This window comes from Corvus cornix, chromosome 3 (assembly GCF_000738735.6).
Source record: "Corvus cornix cornix isolate S_Up_H32 chromosome 3, ASM73873v5, whole genome shotgun sequence".
Lineage (NCBI taxonomy): Eukaryota > Metazoa > Chordata > Aves > Passeriformes > Corvidae > Corvus > Corvus cornix.
The window spans coordinates 88,837,848-88,844,213 of NC_047056.1; the positions used below are offsets into that span (position 1 = coordinate 88,837,848).

At 36.8% G+C, this 6,366-nt stretch overlaps 1 long non-coding RNA gene across 1 annotated transcript; it reads right to left on the minus strand.

The window, feature by feature from the left end:
* Positions 1–2,035: 2,035 nt before the first annotated feature.
* LOC109144944 lies at positions 2,036–4,634 on the minus strand. The gene is made up of 3 exons (XR_002046007.1): positions 4,431–4,634; positions 3,365–3,518; positions 2,036–2,115 (listed from the first exon to the last, which is right to left on the minus strand). It is a non-coding gene; the product is annotated as an uncharacterized LOC109144944 (long non-coding RNA).
* Between the last annotated feature and the right edge of the window lie 1,732 nt (positions 4,635–6,366).

A 6,366-nucleotide genomic window follows, 5' to 3' on the forward strand; every position in this document is an offset into this window, starting at 1 on the left:
GGCTGAAATACTTTCCATCCTCTTCCTTTTCATTCAGAGAAGGAGAGAAGCACAAGAAGAATCATGCATGGACAATTTACAAGGGCAAATGATTGTATCACAATGAAGGACCTGGTTCTGGCATCTTTCCTATTCCATTCTCCTCTCCTTTACTTCATCCATCACTAGTATTACCACAATACTTACAAATCTGTCTCTGGTGGATTAAATAATATGATTAACAACTATTTTCAAGAGCATGAATGGTGGGGGACTGGTGTATTGCATTTGGGGATCTTTTACACTACATGTATCTATATCCATCTATGTATCTACATAGAGCTAGAATATGGATGGTATAGCTGTGAAAAATAACCAAGGTATCAAAAGGGTCTCAAAAAGGGGGGAGAAATATCTGAAGTGTCTAGATCTGAGATATGTAGTTGTAATATGACTCTGTTGAGATCCAGATACAGTAACTACATGAATTAATACCTCAGTATTACAGCTGTTTTCCAAAACTAGATGGACTTTTGTTACTGATGGGTTTTGATATAAGGTATCATTTAAGCCATAAGATACAAGAGATAAAAAAAAAAATAAAACCAGAGAAAAGAAAAAATAAATTACTTTTTTTTCAGTATCTTTGATTATTGTAGCTTTGCCATGTACCCTGGATTCAAATAAGTCTCTTTAAGGTTATTTAACAAACAAATATGTGGTAACTTCAAAGCTTATTTGGCCTAATACTTTATCCCTTCCACTTTAAGAACATCTCTACGTTCTGTGTAACTACGTTTGCACATGGTGTCAATTACTGACATAGAAGTGCTGTTTATAGAGATTATTTCAAAATCAATTCTAAGAAAACCATCAAAATTAGATATTGAGAACTAGAATTTCAGGAAAAAGGGAAGATGTGGGTGTCTGAGACCTGAGGCTTTGAAATATTCAATGTCATCAAGGTCAAAATATTCAAAAAAGAGGACGCTAGAGACACAGAGTAAGCAAATAATGGAAATTAATATTTTTATGAATGAACCCACCACTATTTGAAAATAAAAATTTATACACTAACAGTTAAACTCCCTGATTACCCATGCATCTATTCATCTACATTCATGGTGAATCAAATATACTAAAATGTGTTGAGAAGTTTGATTATTTTACTTCTGCTAATATTTCACTTTCCTTATGTAATCTTGTTTCTTGTTCTACTTAAACTTTAGCAATTCTGTGTGCCCAGTTTTTAGGTCAAAGGAGCTTGTACTTTTCCTAAAGACATGAGGATTTTTTCTTAGAGGACATATTATGGGAAGAAGAAAGAAGATATCAATGGCTCAGTGACTCTTCAGTTTTCTAACATTGTGGAGCAGATATCTGGGTGTCTTAAAAATCTGTTCGCAGTGGCTTTGCAGACAACTGATAAAATTGAAGGCGTGCATCCTATTTTAATTTGAAAGGCAAACTAACTCGAAGAAGAAAGTTGCAAGTTTTTTCTGGTCAGATGAATTGCTACAGATATTTTTCAAACTTATTTTTCAAACTTGCTGCTTACAAGAGACATGAAAATCTTGTTTTCAAGGCAAAAACGTAATCTTATTTATCAGAGCGCTGCTGTCTTCTTCTTAGTGAGAAGGTAGACTGGGGGTCATCTGTCGTTTACAGTGATGTGTTATGTGGAACACTTGCAATTTATGGAGTAGTTATGGCTTGAAAGCACTACTGAAAGCTGCAAAACAAATGCCAGTACCTAAGCAATGTAAATGGATGAATATAAATAAAAACATTAGGCAAAAGTTCTATGTAGTTTGCATAGGAATGAAGCTGCATGTTGCCCATTTTCGTTACTTGCTCTTTGGAAATCTTCCCTATTGTTTGGCGTTAGGGTCCTTCAGGGAATTTTCTCCCCATTTGTTGTCATGGAAATGGAAAATAGACCTCTATTAAGAGACAAAAGGTGAGGCCAATGCCTTGGTATACCATTGGAATGGTTCTGGGGGAGGGGGCTGGGGGGAAGCCGTGTGGTTTTTGGCAGTCTCTTACCTGGCGGTGGTTCAGTCTTTGCCCGGCTTGCAGGGGAGACAGTTCTAGTGTCTGGTGCTGGACTTCTCCTGCCCAGGGGGTTCAGTGCTGCTGTACAGTTTAAGAACAATTGAATGTCACATTTAGAACTTAAAGAGTAATTTATGGAATTTTGCAAATCTGTCTCACAAATTTCTGAAACCATGGTACAGCATTTGCTAAAATTATTTCAGACAGAAAATACCTCCTGTACAACAAAGCAACTGCCAGGGAACTAAAGTATTTTATTGAACATCCTCCTTTAAAAATGCTACAAGATCATCCTTCCTTTTATCATTTTGGTATCCAACCCGCCCACCTTTGGATTTGCAAGACATTATAAGCTTTGTCCTATACAGAAGAGAAGATATCTTTCAAAGGATGTAAACCTGCAGGAATGCTCAGACTCTTCTACAACTTGCCCTTTCACTGCAAGAAAAGTGCCCTTTCTTTCTCACAGAAACTCACTTTTTTGCATCTCTACAAGACAATATGTATAGAACTCAAGTGTGAAGCTAGAGCCATCTTAATGTAGTTCAACTTATGGAGCAGTGGTTCTCACCTTTCATAGAAACCTAGCAAAGATTAGAATTTCAAGGCTCCAAAGTAAACTTAGAAAACTAAAGCCAATGAATTTCAAAGAAATGTAGGCTCTTGGGAACATGTGTATATGTATTTTAGACAGAAAAATATGAAGTTTTATATACACACTTACCAGATGAGCTTTCAGGGTCCCTTCCAATCTGGGTGTTCTATATATGCATGCATATACAGACATACAATTATATGCATATATAAAAAGTCTGCTAATATACAATTAACATATAAAACAAAATATGAAAGCACATAATAAATATTCTATTGTTACTGTGTTTTGAGTATGTGATTAGACAATTATAATCACATTTTCCTTTTATAATTCCAGTAGAAGAGCTAGTAGATAATCCTGCCACATTGATGTTCTAAAAACTGTGAAATTGGTTTTCAATCCATTTTTAAAATGTTATTTAGCTTCCTAAATTACCAGGGAGTTTCTGATTTTTTTTTTTAAGCAAAGACAGAAATAAAATACAAATTATTAAATATGACCTGAGAATGGGGAACACTGTATTCTCTTCATTTCCCATTAGCCCTTCAGCACAGAGCTTGTAACGAAACTATTTCTGATGTTATCATGTTCCCTCCCCTGGTGGTGAAACTATAAAAAGAGTAACTACAGCATGGTCCCTGTAATGCATTTTTATTTGGAAATTAGTGAGGGTGCCGAAGAGAAGCTTCTCATACTCAGGGTAGGAAACAATGGAGGGAAGATATTACTTACCTGTTTAAGACTGAAAATCCCCAAAACTCTGGTTTGTTGCTCCAGCCCCATCCTTTCATTAGAAACATTGCTTCTCTGTTCAATCCTTTCCTCTCTTCCTCCTCAGTGCTCCCTCCCTCCAGTCCTGTGCTTAGTACAGTGGGCTAGCCATTGCCTATTGAGAGTGAAAAAAAAAAAAATATAGAGGACCAGGAGAGAGGCATAAATATTCTTAAATATTCTTTTGTAGACACTAGTTAGAAGGAAATGAAAGGAGTCCTTTTCCTCTTCTTACTGTTCCTCCTGTTCACTCATCAAATACTAATGGTTTAGTGCCATAATTGCATGAGTAATGTACAGTCATTACAAGTATAGACTGTACTGTAGGATGGCTCTTCCATTCATAGGAATTGCATGCCTGCCCTTATCCCTTCGAATAGTTTTCATTGTAGTTCTGTGAAATTTCAGCAAGTAGTAGCATCATGACAAGAGTAAAGCTGGCAGAGACGCTCTTCCACCAGATTTTCTGACTTGCTTTGATGTGGCCTTGATAACGTTAATGAGATCCACATCAGCCAAAGTGTCAATACTCTGAAAGCATTAAATCAGCATATGATTGAGTCTGCAGAATCTGGTTTTCCCTATTGAATGTTTCAGATGGAACCAAATTATGTCATGATCTCCAGATGATCACAGATGTAAGATTAGAAAGGGCAACCCTGGACATCTGGGAATGTTTCTTTTATCACAATTAATCTGCTAGTATCAGAAGGTACTTGTGTTATTTTTTTAAAAACCTCATCTGCAGCAATCTGCAGCAATCAATTTTGAGTGAGGCCAATGCAGTTGCTCAATGCCCCCTTCCACCACATTCAAAATGAAAACAACAAATCTACGCCTGTCTGCTGGAGGTTGTGGAGAGACCCCCAGATACAGTGAGACTGGGGCAGGCAGACTGAGACATTGGGAAGAAAGGACATGGACTTTGGCCAATGTAACTGCAGGATTCTTCAGAGCTTATACGAGATCAAGATAAAAGGTGCTTATGCTGTATGTGCAAAGACACATGCTCAGGGAGGGGTCTTACCTTTGTCCTCTAATTTCCTCTATGCTTCAGGTTTTCCTCTCCACATCTCTGCCAAAGAGGATCCTCATCAGTGTGAGTTCTGAACTAAGTGCACCTTCAGCCTGCAGAGAACAGCTTTTACTGGGAATAGTGTGGGAGCAAAGGGTGAGAAATGAAGAACTCCCTCAGAACACCAGGTTTCTGTGGAAATTGCGCCAGCCTCTTCCCAAGACTTCCTTTGCCACTGAAGAAATGCCATCAAAACTTCCCATTATTTTGACTCCATTCATTAGGATAAAACTAATATCCCAGAGGTGCCTATTTCTGTCCTTCATTAGGAAACTAGAGTAACTATCACATGACTGTCAGATGCAATGTCAGGTGAGATGAACACCATCATTAACAATACTGAGACTGAAGATCACAAACTGTGGAGAGATAATGGCTTTTGCTACAAACACAACCAATGTCACAAGCATTTCATTTTGCAAACACTGATGGCTGATGAAAAACTTGGGTGATTTATCTTTGGCAGCCTGTTCCTTACTTCAGGTCTTACTTCACAGATCTCTTCCTGTGATCTCAGGGAAGCTATTAATAGTACCCAGTGTGATTAAAAGCCTTCCAGTGAATGTTGGTATTCTCTCACATCTGTTTTCAACTGTTATTTCTCCATAACTTACTTTTTGCAGAGCTGTGGAACTCTGCAACTCCCTATTCTGAAACTGATCAAACATGGGATACTTCCCTACAGTTAATCAGAACAGTGCTCTACCTTTTGCAGAACTCCTTTATAATTAATGTATCCAAGGTCTGGATCTTTGAGCCACAGAATTTTTTTCCAGTACACTATCATAATATAGTTTCACCTTAACCACCTATTTTAATACTTTTTTTAAATGTTAGAATTAGATATTCTATATCCTTCCACCAAAAATGAATTGTGAAGTCCAGGTATTCTATTTGAAAAATATCAGTATGTTACTTAATTTTCCAACGTGTTTACTGGATTCTTTAGTCTTGTTACTTAAGATAAAGAACAAAACCTTAGAGTCAAAAAAGAAGAGAAGGAAAAGACCAACATTATCTCAGTTTTACTGACATGGAAATTAACCATTAACAACAAAGAATAGAGGTTGTTGTGGCAATATGCCATCTTTTAAATTTGAATTATATTTTATATGTATACATGTGTGCACATGTTTTAAAAGCACTATTTCTCCACAAATCTCTCTTGTCTGAGACACTGATATGCACACAATTTATCTGAGCTAGACAATATTGATGCTCCAAGGGATATGTCTCACATGCAGTGAGAAAACACACCAAATTCAGAAACAAAAATGTTTCTATGTTTTCTAACTCCCTGTGCTTTATTGTTTGCTGTCTTTTTTTATTTATACCTCTCCTAAAAATCTGCAGAAAATCTTGGTCCTCTGACAGATCCAGAAACTACATCTTGAAAACCATTACTTTAGATTGGACAACTGTTTTTCTGAAAGCCCAAGACAAGCAAAAATACTGTTGAAAAGTACATGCACAACCTGCACAATCACTGATTTTAGCATCAAGATTCATTCCTGATACTGAAAGTCAGAAATCAGAAATAGTGAGGGACAGCAAACCTGCAGCTACACTACTGGTGTGGAGGGAAAGGTGTAGGAAACACAGAGTCTAGAATTAATGCTGACACCTGTTATCTGCTTATTTTTCATCCTGCTGATGATTTTTATTAATTTATTTATAAGGGTTTTTGCAACCCTTTAAATAGGTGAAAAACTAGACGTGTGTTTATGTTAGCTTAATGGGCTGTAACATCACTCCATTCCCACTTCCTCTGCGAAAGGAAAAGTGCTCCCCATAAAGCCTAACTTTTTTTTTTTTTTTAAAAAGCTTTATTAATTACTTGCAAAGTATTTTTGACAATGAGTTTAAAGGTTGTGAAAGCACAAGGGAT